The sequence below is a fragment of the Ailuropoda melanoleuca genome, chromosome 19, assembly GCF_002007445.2.
Source record: "Ailuropoda melanoleuca isolate Jingjing chromosome 19, ASM200744v2, whole genome shotgun sequence".
In the NCBI taxonomy this organism is placed as follows: domain Eukaryota; kingdom Metazoa; phylum Chordata; class Mammalia; order Carnivora; family Ursidae; genus Ailuropoda; species Ailuropoda melanoleuca.
This window is the reverse complement of record NC_048236.1, coordinates 20,265,362-20,279,090: the sequence shown is the minus strand read 5'-3', so window position 1 is coordinate 20,279,090 and position 13,729 is coordinate 20,265,362. Positions and strand designations below refer to the sequence as shown.

Here is a 13,729-nt window from a genome sequence, read left to right as displayed (position 1 = left end):
ATATTTTTTGTACCTCTGACCAATTTCACACACTAGATTGAATGTTTCCCTGAAATGATGTCTTTGAAGTTGTTTAAAAGGTGCCTCCAAGTTTTTATTTTCTTTATAGTACCCATTTGTCCTCTAAATAAATAAGATAAGGAGAATGAAACTGAGTATGCCCACTATAGGCATTTTTTTCCATCTTTGCCAACAATGTATTTAACATCGGTTCACTGTGTGAATTTCACAAGCCTATAGTATATGGGACAATATCTTTAAATTAGCCAATAAAGAAATAACACACTCCAAACCAGTGTTAAATTAATGACACTATTGTTCCAGGCAAGGGGGGATGAAAGGAATGAAGTCCAAATTCAGTTGAAGTGTGCCATTGTAGGGACCTTTGTAGGAATTAGTACTCTGGAGAGCTGGCCTAGTCAGTCGAAAGCTGGCATCCAGCTACCAGCACAAAAGTGGAAGTGTTGTGTGGGTAAACACACCGCTAGGGCACAAGGTGCTGGTGTTGATGGAGAAGTTGATCTTGAGGGCAGTGCCTGGCTTTCCCCAGTGCCTGTAAGAGAGTGGCCTTTAGGGAAGCAGGAGCTCATTGTCCCACGGTCTTTGGAGAGCTATTTTAGATCAGCAAAGTTTAGCTTTGCCCAGACTAACCACTCAGAGAGTCCTCTCAAACTCTTGGTATTTATAGTCTTCATGTCCCTTTGCCATAGTTGTTTCTTCCTATGTTTTTATTGATAAGTGCCCAGCGAGGCCCCTCAGCAACTGAGCTGCTGAGTTCTTACGGGTGAGAACAGATGACATGGTGACATCCTGATCCACCCTACTTCATTGTTATATATCAGATCTTTCCTTCTAAAACTACCCTTTTTTCCCCCTTTGTCATTTTTTGGCATCATTTTTTAAATGGAGTATATGGAGTTTGTGTCTATGAATCCAAGGACTTCTTATTAAGAGAATAAATTATCTGAAATGAATTAAAACACTTGTGTACTTTCACCCTCACACACAAACACACTTGGAGAATAATTGAGTTACAGTTACAGTGTATCCAATGTGCTAATAGATCGCATACGCCCAAGTAGAAGCTACCGTAAAACCTGGCTTATGCCTTCAGGAAAACTTTTAGAGAAGAGAAGTTACTCTCAAACAGATTCTCTGTCTTATATCATGCTGCATCTAAGCCAAGGAATGATTCACTCCTCTTTCTAATTCTGTTTGCTTTTTTGTTTGTTTTGCCTTTTGGTGTGTAGTTCACATTTTCCTTGTCACTTTTGGGTTTCAGATAAGTATAAAATTATCCTCTTCATATGCTTTCCAAAGGTACTATATTTTTATGATCCTAACTATTTATTTTTACACAGTATAGATCTATGCAAATGCAGAATCTTCCGGATATCTTATTCTCCTCCATATAAATGTTTCCCACAGTGCTTTCCAAGTATATTCCATTTTAAAAGTTGGTTACAATCACCATCAGATAGAATCATAGACCATGGTGGGCTTTTATGAAAAATAATTTCCTACGTGGGCATTCATCTGAAAGAAGCCGCTCTCTGTATCGTAAGAACTTTATTTCAAATTTCTTTTCTGTCTCCTCTTATCAGATGTTTCTGGACTCTTGCATCTGGGATAACTCTACCTACCAACTTCTTTGGTAGGGTTTCAGTCTTCCAAGTGTTTAATTATCACTTGGGATCAAATCAAAAACATATACATGGTTAATTCATAAAATAATATCCAATAGTGGGATCTAACAAATTAATTTGTATTTGCTTTGCGATGAGCTTTTTTTATTTTGATCTTTCTGAGTTTGTGTTTAATTCTTTAAGATAAATGTAAAGCCATGTCAAATAATTCAGTCTAACAAACAGATTAAAAGTTCTCCAACTGCTTCATTTTCTGCCTATATTATTTCATTTAATTTAATTAACAGTATTCTCATAATTCATGAAAGTTACTTATCCTGTTGACAAAAATCACTGTCTAAAACAGTGCTTTTATTACACAGCTGCTAGTTTTCACCATACCATCATTTAAAAAATTATTTAAAAGTACATGTTTTGGTATTAAATGCTTAATATAAATCTTGCTGAACTTGTATAAACCAAATTTTATTTATGCCAATAGAATTATATTCTAGCATGTGTGATGATGATGCTAATTCAAATCAAAAAGTGAGGTTTAAATTAAACAAGTTAAAATGAACATATGTAAATATGTCACTGGAGCTGACTAATGGTGTTTAAAATAAAAAGTTGAACTATATGCCCCTTTGACATGATTTTTCCATATTAGAATAGCTTTTTTTAGTATTCCCCTGCCCCTCCTTAAAATAGCTATACAGTCATTTTAGACACAAAATGCATACATACAAGCTAGATTCAGCCTATAGATAGCCAGTCTACATAAGATTTCGTTATTTGCAGCATATTAGCATAGATTCAATAATCCTAATTACATTGTTTCATTTTGTTATTGCGTTTTCCCACATAAGTCATTGTTGTATTCTCTTTTGACAATTTAACAAAATTATTAGCCAAAAACTTATCATTTGAAAAATATGACAAAATATACCCTGGCATAGAAAATAGTGTATTGTTTTCCACAGTATTACTTTATTTATTTACTGTGCTCATGTATTTGTTTTAAGTTTTGAATTAATTTTTCAGAGTAACTAAATATATGAATGAATTTCCAAACCCTACTGAAGCATTTGTCAAAATTTTTTGTGCCTGTTGCCAAATTAGAAAAACCACTAAAATATACTTGGGCAAGCCAGGAAACTAATCATAAATGGAAAACTAAGGTCCACAGCTATTATCTGTCATTTAAAAATATTTTATTTAATACACTTTAAAGGTTTGAGTCAAACCATTTTTTATATAAAAATGATTGGAGACATTAATTATATTAATGAGCTTAATGTGCATCTAGTAAGTGGACCACTTGTCCTCTAAAGGACTAGAAATGCAGCACTCATTAGTTTATTAGAGGTTTTTTGTTTTTTTTTTTTAGTTATCTTCTTACAGGCTAATATAGAAAGCATAATACCTTCCATTATTCACTGATGGGCTGGAGAAATTCAAGTTTACCTGCTCTTCCTAGGATTGATGTAAGACCCATCAGCACACACTGTGTAGAACAATTTTAAATTGCATGCCTGTGTGACAGCTCTTAGTGATGCACCTTGTCTTAATTGTCCATGTTGTATATCTTCTTGTTGTGAAAATTATAAAGAAGAGCTTTTTAAAAAGTGGATTTTTCTAATGCAAAACTGCAAAAATTGTGTTTCACTTTTCACGCTGACTGGGTGACCACAAGAATGTTTTATTTATCTGATTTACTTTTAGCCCCATATAAATACAGATGACAAAATATCTGTGCTGTGAATACCTAGCGTTTTGGCCGGACATGTTGTTTATCTGGGCTACACATGATATGGCTGGAGACAGAGATAGAGAGAGATCCTTGGTGTATGTACTTAAGATAACTTGAGTACAGTCTATGCCTGCATAGTTTAACGGTCTGCATTTCATTTCTAAAAGAGTTTATATTCAAAATTTTCTTCCCTGTTTGACTGGCCTCCTATTATTCAATCCATCTGCCTCAACAGGCCCTGTTTCTAACAAGGAAATGCAGCCTTTTTATTTTTTCACCTGAGTCACTAGAAGAAGATATGTCCCTAAAGAAAATGACTCTTGTACAAGGTGTGGTTTAAGATCATTTAGTATTATCTAAAAGGACAAAATAAGCTGTCAAATTTATGAAATCAATAATAGATTATTTTAATAAGGATTTTTTTTAAGTGAGCATAGCCTAGTGAAGGGTTTCAAATTGTTTTTAACTGAAATGTGAGCTAAATTCACAATATTTTGACATTTATTATGAAATGGCTTTCAGGCTAACTTGATAAATAACAACAGTCTATTTCATTCATACCAACCCACTCTTAAATTTCAGCAAACACAAGTATTTGGTATGCCAGACATTTAAAAGCAGAAATCATTTAGTTGAGGTTACTTGGATGGATGAGGGGGGAAAAAAAAGGTAGAAATGGCAGGAGTGACTCATCCTTCCAACTTGTTCCAAAGTAGGAACCAAAGTAAGAGAGTCCCAAGTTCTGGTTGTTATTTCCGAGGAACGTACCTGTAATCTACAGAGCTGAGTCTCGAATCCACTTGATATATAACTTCCCTGTATTGCTCATTTTTGGTGTTTGATATGTCCTTAGAAAAAGCATTCATGGAGATTTAGACTGGGTCTATGATTATCATCTAAGCAAACAATGCATTCACCTCAGTTTTCTTTCTTTTTTTTTTAAGATTTTATTAATTTATTTGAGAGACAGAGAGAGCACAAGCAGGGGGAGCAGCAGAGGAAGAGGGAGAAGCAGACTCCCCACTAAGCAGGGAGCTTGAGGTGGGGCTCAATCCCAGGACCCTGGGATCATGACCTGAGCCAAAGGAAGATGCTTAACTGACTGAGCCACCCAGGAGCCCCTAGGGTTTTCATTATCTTATAATTCCTTAGGAGCTTACAATGCCAGCTCCTAGGGATCAGAAGCTTTCATGATCTTAACTTTTGTTTCTCCTCTAAGACTTTTATATCCAAAGCCTTTAAATACAATGTGATGTCATCGTTTGGCTCTTGGAACAGAAAGAGAACATCTGTGAAAGTTTTAGAAAGCATGAAGAAAGTCTGGACTTTAGTTAATATTATTGTAATTACATTAAATTACTTAGTTTTGACAAATGTGCCATTGTTATGTTAACGTTGGAGTAGACTGAGTGAAAGATATATGAGAACTCTCGATAATATCTTTGCAACTTTTCTGTAAATCTAAAATTATTCCAAGATGAAAGAGTTAAAAAAAAAAGGTATTGAAGTTCTTAACATTTCATTGGCTTAGTTGAAGCTAAGACTGAGGCAAAGGAGCAGAGGTCCACCTGTTGGCTTAACAGCAACTGTGTGAAGAAAACAAAAGTAATAATTGACATATTTGGAGGTCAGATAATGAGGATTAGTTTGCCTTTTTTATTTTTAAAAGAATTAATTATGTGAACCTTGCATTTGCCTATATGATATTTCTTTTAAAACAAGTTAGTCTTGCATTTCTAAAATGGTAGAGAATAAGTTAAATATGAAAAGTGTTAAACCCTCATTCAATTGTTACTCTTTAGTCTCTTCTACCAGAGACTACGTCTTTAACTTTTTCTGATTTTAGTTTCCTGGTGGTTACTTCTATGTTTCAGCAATATGTATGTTTCTAGCCTTGATCTTTATGTAATTATTTAGATGTAATTATTTTACTGAACTTAAAAAACTACAACCAATCTCCTTCTTTCCTTTTTCTCATAAAATTAGAGCAATGCCCTTGCATTCCCTACTAGACTCCTCTGTAATGTGTTGCTTCTCCAGAGAGTGTATCCTTCTTTTTTTTTTTTAAGATTTTATTTTTTTATTTGACAAAGATAGAGACAGCCAGCCAGAGAGGGAACACAAGCAGGGGGAGTGGGAGAGGAAGAAGCAGGCTCATAGTGGAGGAGCCTGATGTGGGGCTCGATCTCATAACGCTGGGATCACGCCCTGAGCCGAAGGCAGACGCTTAACGACTGCGCCACCCAGGCACCCCTGGAGAGTGTATCCTTCTAATCACCACTAAGTGACATGAGGTATCAGCACTCCTATCAGTACGTCTCCCACTTTTCATTTTTTCTCAGTCAACCAAAACTTTATTTTTACATTTTCCATGTTAAGGTGTATATTCTCCTCTGTAACCATAGTAACATTACCAGTGTTCTGTCTATGTTTACTCTAAAATATAATATCCAATATGATTTTGCCCTATAAATATTATTTAATAAGGGATCATGTACTATGATCTTTATAAAACTCTCAGGTAAATGACCCTGGATATTCGTAGTGCGAAGTTCTGTTGGATCTCTAACCTGCATTATAAATTTTTCAGAGGATATCATGGTTTTTGTTATCTTTATATTTGGACTTTGCTTTTCTTGTAATTTTTCTTTGCCTTTTTATCCCCTTAATATTTGTAATGTTTTTCTTTGTGTCTGTGTTTCCTTATTCAGTCATATCTTCTACTGTGCCTAAGATTCTGCTCATGTACTTTGGTCACCTGAATCCTATTGCCCAAAATCATCTTTATTCACGAGTTCTATACTCTGCAGCCAATCTGAAATTATTGTTCTCTAGACCTGCTGCACACTCAGGCCCAAAGAATCCCCATATCTACTCTAGTCTGACTCCATTTGTTTATTTTTTTAAAGAAATTTTTAATTTTTTTAAAAGAAAAGGATGGAATTTAATCTCTACTTACAGAACACTACAAGATAAGAGATTCCATATAGAAATCAGAAACCTACTGAGAGGAGAAGCCTCATACAATAGGTACAGTTTGGAACTGTTCAAGTATAGTTTCCTTGTAAAAAAATGCGACAGTAACAAAACACATTTAAAAAGAGGTCTTAGTAGAGAAACAGTAAGACAAACTTATACCAAACTTGGCATATAACAACTTTATGCCTCAGCTGTACAGTCTAAAAGCTAAAGGTCCCAGAAGTGCCATCCTGAACTTGGAAGGTATAGTTTTCAGAGGTAGTTTCTAGCACAACGTTTTGATCTTCCTTTTCCTCAACAGAGATAAGTCTCAATCAAGTTTAATGAACCTTTGTACACAGACTCATTTTCATGGTTTCGTAGAACTTCCATTTTGTCCAGACCTCAACATTCTTTAATCATTATACTAAGTTTCTCAGTTTCACCTAGTTTCTCAGCAGCCTGAAAGATGTTTGAAGTGGCATCCAGAATAACCAGAATACTCCTGATATCTTTTGCAGTTGAGAGGTTGGTTCATCGTTCTATTATGCCACAATGAATGAGGTATCCAATCTGTACAACTGTTCTGCCACTTGTATGCTTGGCCACAGCCCAGATAGTTTCCTTTTGTGTCTTAAAGTCTGCCTCAGCAAGAACACCAATGAGGAATGGGACTAATCCATGATTCACAACTTTCTGTATCTGGTCCTGGTGACCAGTTGTGAACTTGACATTGTCCATGTAGCTTCCTTTTGAATATTAGTTTTGGGGTTCATTAGCAGGCTGGGAAAGATGGCAAGTGCTCCTGCATCTATTACACCCTGAGTCTGTTCGTCTGTCCCAGTGACAATATTTCTATGGCTCTTAGTGCAAGAGTCACAATGGGCAATTCAGTAACCCCTAGAAGCTTCACGAGTTGGGGCACAACTTCTGTTTTCACAACTATTTCAATCCATTCATTTGGGCCAAGAATAAGGTAGGAATGGCCCAGCAGGTATCTTCTAATACTTCTGGATCATCATGATGCAGGAGATGAACTGAAGTAGGAAGAATCTACTCAAACTCATCTAACAGGATTCTTGTGGAGACAAAGAATTGAAAGTGTTCAATAGGGTTACATAAGTAACCACCCTCTAAAGATGACATATCAGGAACCGCAAGGACAGCCAACAGTGGGTCAGCTGCCCATACTTAATATCATGTCTCAGAAAACCAAACCATCCCCTGCAATGTTTCTAAGAGCACATATAGCTTGGGCACTGACATGGGCATGGGGAAATGCCAACAGAGAAATGAATGCTGGGCTAGCATTTCCATCAACCATAACCTTGGTCTGTTCTGATGTCCCGGAAGCAATGTTAGTGAGAACCCAAGCAGATTCAAACTGAACGTGACTATAATCAGTTCTGTCCAAGAAGGACACAAATTTTGGAATCAAACCAGCCCGATTATGTTGTCCGTGGGGGGGGGGGTTGTTTTTACGTAGAAAGCATTTTCCTAGCAGCGTGAGTAGCCTGGAGCTGACTTTCCAAATTGTTGCTATTTATGCCTTTGACAATGTCATCAACAGACCAATTCACAGTGCCGTGGTTGTTGCAGTTTCGTGCAAGGACAAGTAGCGTCATCAGGAAATGAGCTCACATTTCTCCTGTTCAGCATCTTGTCATCCTTCTTAACTTTCCTCAGCTCCACGTTAACTTCTATTCAGCACCGCATCATTTCTGTGCTGTCTTCCCCCTTGTTCTTGAATCTGTTAAGGTGGGCAGTTAGTGAATTAGCATTCTTGTTGTGGACATGGTTAGGAGACAAAGGGAGAGAGCTACATGCTGGCTCAGGCTTCCATAGGAGACTGTGGGGGTCATTGCAGGCTGCAGATCAGCTGCCCTCAAAACGTCCACCATGGCTCAGCCCAAAGATGGTGGGCTGCCTCCATTTGTTTTAATTAAATTTTAATTCTTAATTAAAATTATTTTTTTAGTAATTAAAAAGAAATGCTGGGGCGCCTGGGTGGCTCAGTGGGTTAAGCATCCACCTTCAGCTCAGGTCATAATCTGAGGGTGGCAGGATCAAGCCTTTGTGTTGGGCTCCCTGCTCCGCAGGGAGTCTGCTTCTCCCTCTCACTCTGCCTTTCCCTCCCCCTCTCTCTCACACTCTTTCTCTCTCTCAAATAAATAAGTAAAATCTTTAAAAAACAGACTCTTATTTCCTGTTGTCTGAATCTTTTATGTAGCATTCAGTTCCTGCTTTATGTCTGTAAAATCTTTCCAAATATATTAGAAGACATTTATTATAGTCTTTTTAATGCTGTCTTCAATTATCTGTATTAGCTCCCTGTCTAGGATCAGATCTTTGGTCTGAATGTATTTGTCCTCTTCTTTAATGTTTCCTGTGTTTTTCTTGATACACTGGTAATACATGTTTATTATTCATATTTGCAATGCGGAGACTGTATAGAAGCATTATGTGCATCTAGAGAATGTCAATTGGCCAGCTGCACTTTAAGGTGTGTTGCACATTATTATGCATATTATGGGTGAATTGTGCATTATTCCTGGGTATCCCTAAAAGCTATATCATCTGCACTAGCTGCAATTATTCTCCCAAGGCCTTTGTTCCATTTCTCAAGAGAATATTCTATCAGTTTTATGCCTCTAAATAACAACTTGTTAGCAACTCGACGTGAAAATGTGGAAGAGGCTTTAGGAGAGAGAAGGATTCTGACTCTTTTTTCAAATGCAGAATTTCAAATGGTCACAGAGAAAAGCAGGATGCCACATCTGGGCCCCTGAGACTGAAAACCTCTCTCTATCTGGTCCCGGTCCCGCTGGACAGCTCAGTTCTCTCTGCAGTTCAAGGACCCCGGAAAGCTACATCTTAGGTTTCATAAATTAGTATTTGTTTATATTCTTAGCATGTTCTAGAAATATTTTGAAATATCCCCTATATCATCTTTCTCATTGTGATTTTACACATTCTTCAATGTTTTACTATTATTTTAAAGTAGTTTCAAAAGCAGAGGAAGTAGAAAGTTTAATATGACTTTTCATTTTGAATTTTCATTTTGAATTTTGAATTTTCAAGGGAGGAAATATTAGTATCTGGCAGAAGAGTTGGCATTACACATTTATGAAGGCTGCTTTTGTTTATTCATGTGAAAAACTGAACTATATAATTACAAACATAACTTTTTTAAAGAGCTGTTCAAAATATTTGCTGTTATGTTATGGGCTCGATGTCAATATTATATTTGTCAGTTTTTCTTTAAAATATATCTTTATTAGTCTTCAACTCCTGCAAAAATAGTAAGAATTTATAATGACTGATTTTCATCTTAAAATGTCCCTCTGTGCCATTTTATTCCACAATATATAAAGTAGCCATTAACTCTCCTTTTGAATTGTTGTGTTGCTAAGATTATGTATCTTTGAAGTTTACTTGTGATGCAACTAGTTACGTCTTTGTACCCTTGAAAATAAAACCAAGAGCTTGTTTGTCTTCTAATTAATGGGATTCAGAAAGCTTAACATTTTAATGCCTCTTCTTAAATGTAATTCCATTTGGATTTGAATAATATAATTTAAAATTAATATAACAGTATTTACAGGTAGCAGAAATTAAAAATAAAAACTATATTTTTTGCTAACAAACCTAGTGAATTATAAAAAAAAAAAACAACATTCATTTCTTCAACTTTATTTCCTTTGGTCAAACATTTCCAAACTACATATTAACTTTTAAGTGTTCTGTGGCTCAATGTATCTTCAACAGTAACATTTCACAGCTATGAAGGAATCATTGCTATCAAGAATCAGGCCTTAATATAATTTCAATACTGCTATCAATATACTGTTTAGATGTTAATCTTATGTATGCTTTTTAAATCTTTTTTTCTCTATATTTGGTCCAGAAATGGAAACTAGGAATTACCTCCAAATAGGGCATTTTTCTCATGTCTTTTTGCAACACTTATCCTTGTTCTGTGAAAGACATTTTGCGCAGACTTTGAACTAATGTCTATTCATGTTTCAGCCCCCTCCACCATGATATGCTGACCTAAGATTGTAAGCGTTAACGTCAAAGAGATTTGTATGCGTGTATTTTCTTTTCTGGGATTTATTAGGGTGGCCTAAATTAAATTGACCTTTGAATCATAGTTTTTACAGCTCAAATGTAGGTAAATAATATATACATCATGCTTTTTTTTTAAGAACAAAATGACCCAAATTTAAACACAGTATATACAAAATGAATTTTAGTTACTTCTCTTACCCACCACTGTTTTTGTTGTTTTTTTTTTTTAATGTGTTGTTATATCTCCCCATCTCAGTTCTGCCAGTTTTAAAATAAGAAAAACAAAACAGAAGTAGATTTACAGCTAGAAGAACTGGGTTCAGATTCCAGCACGTTTGTTCACACTGGGAGAGATTGCAACATAGGCATGTGGCCTCTTTGATGTTTAAATTTCTCACATATGTGACTGTTTAAAATACTACACCCCCTAATGGTTGTGAGAATTAAATTAAAAAAAACTTTAATGATAAGGTTTAAAAATGTGTACCTCCATGGTGAATGATTTTACATACATGAATACTAAGCTCCATAGGAAAAAAATCTTTTCTCTTAAGTAGATTAAAATATTAAATATTATATGCATTACAAACGTTCACATTTCAGGGCACCTGGGTGGCTTTGTTATTTGAGTGTCCAACTCTTGATTTTGGTTCAGGTCATGATCTCATAGGTCATGAGATCGAGCACCCTGATGAGCTTTGCACTCAGTGAGGAGTCTGCTTAAAGATTCTCTCTCTCTGCCCCTCACCCCACTTACTTTCTCTCTCTCTCTCAAATAAATAAATCTTTTAAAAAATAGAAATGTTCACATTTCCTTTTCCCTTAGTGTGTTAAAAGTATCATATTATATACATTAGAAATGTCCACATTATAAGAAAGAAAAACATTCAGAAATACTTTAACAGTTCTTTAAAATCAAATTGAAATTACATTGTACTTTCTCACTCTGTTTGGTTATAGAATGATTTTCCCTTGTGGCCAGTTCCTTTTTGAATGATTTTATGTAGTCATGAGAAAAGATATGGATAGTCGGATCTAAAACATTTTATGCCATAAATAAATTGTTTCATTATATCTTAAGCAACTTCTATGTTCTATACTTGTTCTGGATAATGTTCTAAAAACTTTTCTAGACATATGTATACGAGGATGAAAAAAACGGACATGACGCCTATTTTTAAAGATTCTACACTTTACCTAGAAACAGATATATGAATATATATATTGAATTTTTGTTATTTAACAGATTTGGTGGCAGTGGAATTGGAAGCAAACTTCTGATGACATTCAGGGACAACGAGAAACACAGGCGTGGCACCCATGAGCCCCTTTTTTGAGTTCACTGCCTTTCTTACCACTTTTGAGGGATGTAGTTAAGTTCCTCTTGGTTCTGAGCTCCGTTCTCTTTGTGTTAAGCCCCTGATATAATTGGGTTTTGAGTCAGTTCCCCATTTGTTTGGAATAATTAGTTCCACAATGGGAACTGCTGGTAGTTTGGACCGCAGTTCTCTGCTTGTTTGGAAATTCTGGTCCTTGGTTCCATATCCAGACTCCTTGTTGGAAACTGCTGGCTGCAGGTCCTCATTTGTTTGGAATCAGGCTGCAGTACCCATTTGTTGAGGTCTGCTGGTTCAATCCTTTCCCCAGTCCCAGGTTCTATGGTTGGAATTATTAAATGTATACACAAGGGCTTCTCTTGGCCAGGATGCAGTAACATCACTTGGTTACTGCTAAGACATTAAGAAGCACATGTTTGTTTTTCTTGTTTTGTGTAGCTAAATGAAATGGGATCTTTAAATTCCTAAGAATTAAGCATACCATCTTCCAGCACACCTGCTTATTTTATGTCTAGGAACTATAGGCCTGGAAGCTGCCAATAGCTACAAAAATGACAAAATCCTACTAAAACAGCCTAGAATTACAGTGGCCATTACAGGGCATGTTCAAGTTAGACAACATCATTCATTTAAGAAGCATACTTGAAAGCAAAGGCTCCCAAATTAAATAAACAGAATAGGATAACTATTTTAACTTATATGCCAAACCTTCCAAAAGACTTCAAGACTACAAAATAGCTTCATTAAAAGACTAGTTACAAAAGGCTCGTGTAAAATTGGAGATAACTAAAACAAAAGACAGTACAACTGATGTGACTCCTACTGCTCCCCTTTGCTTTAGCGAGTACTCACATTTTGCTAATTCTCTGTCTGAAATGCCTTTCCACTCTGAAAAGACTATTAAACAGTTACCTTTTAAAATATTTAAAAATAAAACTACCCAAGATTGCAGACAAAACTCCTTATGTATATTTCACCCTTTGGTCAAAGACTGAACTCAATGTCAGAGTTCAAGAATTTCCTAACTCCAGGGAAGATCCCCAAAAGTTTGTTTGTTTGTTTTTGAAGAATTTAGAATAATTATTGGGGCCTCTGACCCTGGCTGTCAGATTTGTAACAGCTAGTGCACATATTGGTAGGACTTGGGGAAGCCCAAAAATAGATGCAAGAAACAAAATAGCAAAACCTTGAGGAGGATATTTGAGATCCTTGATCTTAAGTGTGCCCCCCCTTACAGATCAGAAAGAGCTTACAAAATAGCAACTGAACTTTTCCAGTCCATTCCTAGGGTTTTTCCTGCCTTTACTGATTAATTGGTTTATTATTCAAACACACAAACAAAAGAAAGATGAATGTATAGCAGACTTTAAAGCCCATTTAGAAGTCCTCTTCTGATGGTATTCCAGGTTCCCCACAATAAATAAGGTCACCAAACTTGCTGTAGCTGTTCTTTTTGTAAATGGATTATATCCTGAGATTAGTGGATTAATAAAAAGGCAGAAAATAGGATGGGAAGACAACCCTCTGACTGAACTCATGACCATAGTTGGGGACTTTGAAATGACCTAGAGCAAGACTTCAAACAAAAATCTGCCAGGCTATTAGCCTTGCAGCCACAACAAAGCCAAGGCTAGAAACCTCAAACAATACCTGGGCCTTTCACACTGTGCCTTCTTAGAGTCCTATCATGAAAGCACTGGCTCGAAAATCAACATCTCACTTGTAATCAACTGGGACACTCAAAAAAAGATTGTCCTCAAAGGTACTATGCAAATTCTTCAACTTTATTGCCCCCATATCTATCCCCAAGGTAGGCCCCCCATATGGGTCCCTCCCAGAGTTGATGACTTCAAGGGGATCTGCAGTAAACTACCAGTAATTTCCTTGAACACTCAAGAGGAAATTAAACTTGAAATACATGGGAAACCTTGCCAAGTGTTAGTTGATACTAGAGCTATGCTTCCTACTTTAATCCCTATTCTCAG

At 36.1% G+C, this 13,729-nt stretch overlaps 1 pseudogene; it reads right to left on the bottom strand.

Moving 5' to 3' along the window:
- Window positions 1-6,557: 6,557 nt before the first annotated feature.
- Window positions 6,558-13,729, bottom strand: part of LOC100476080 — an 88,739-nt pseudogene continuing 81,567 nt past the window's right edge.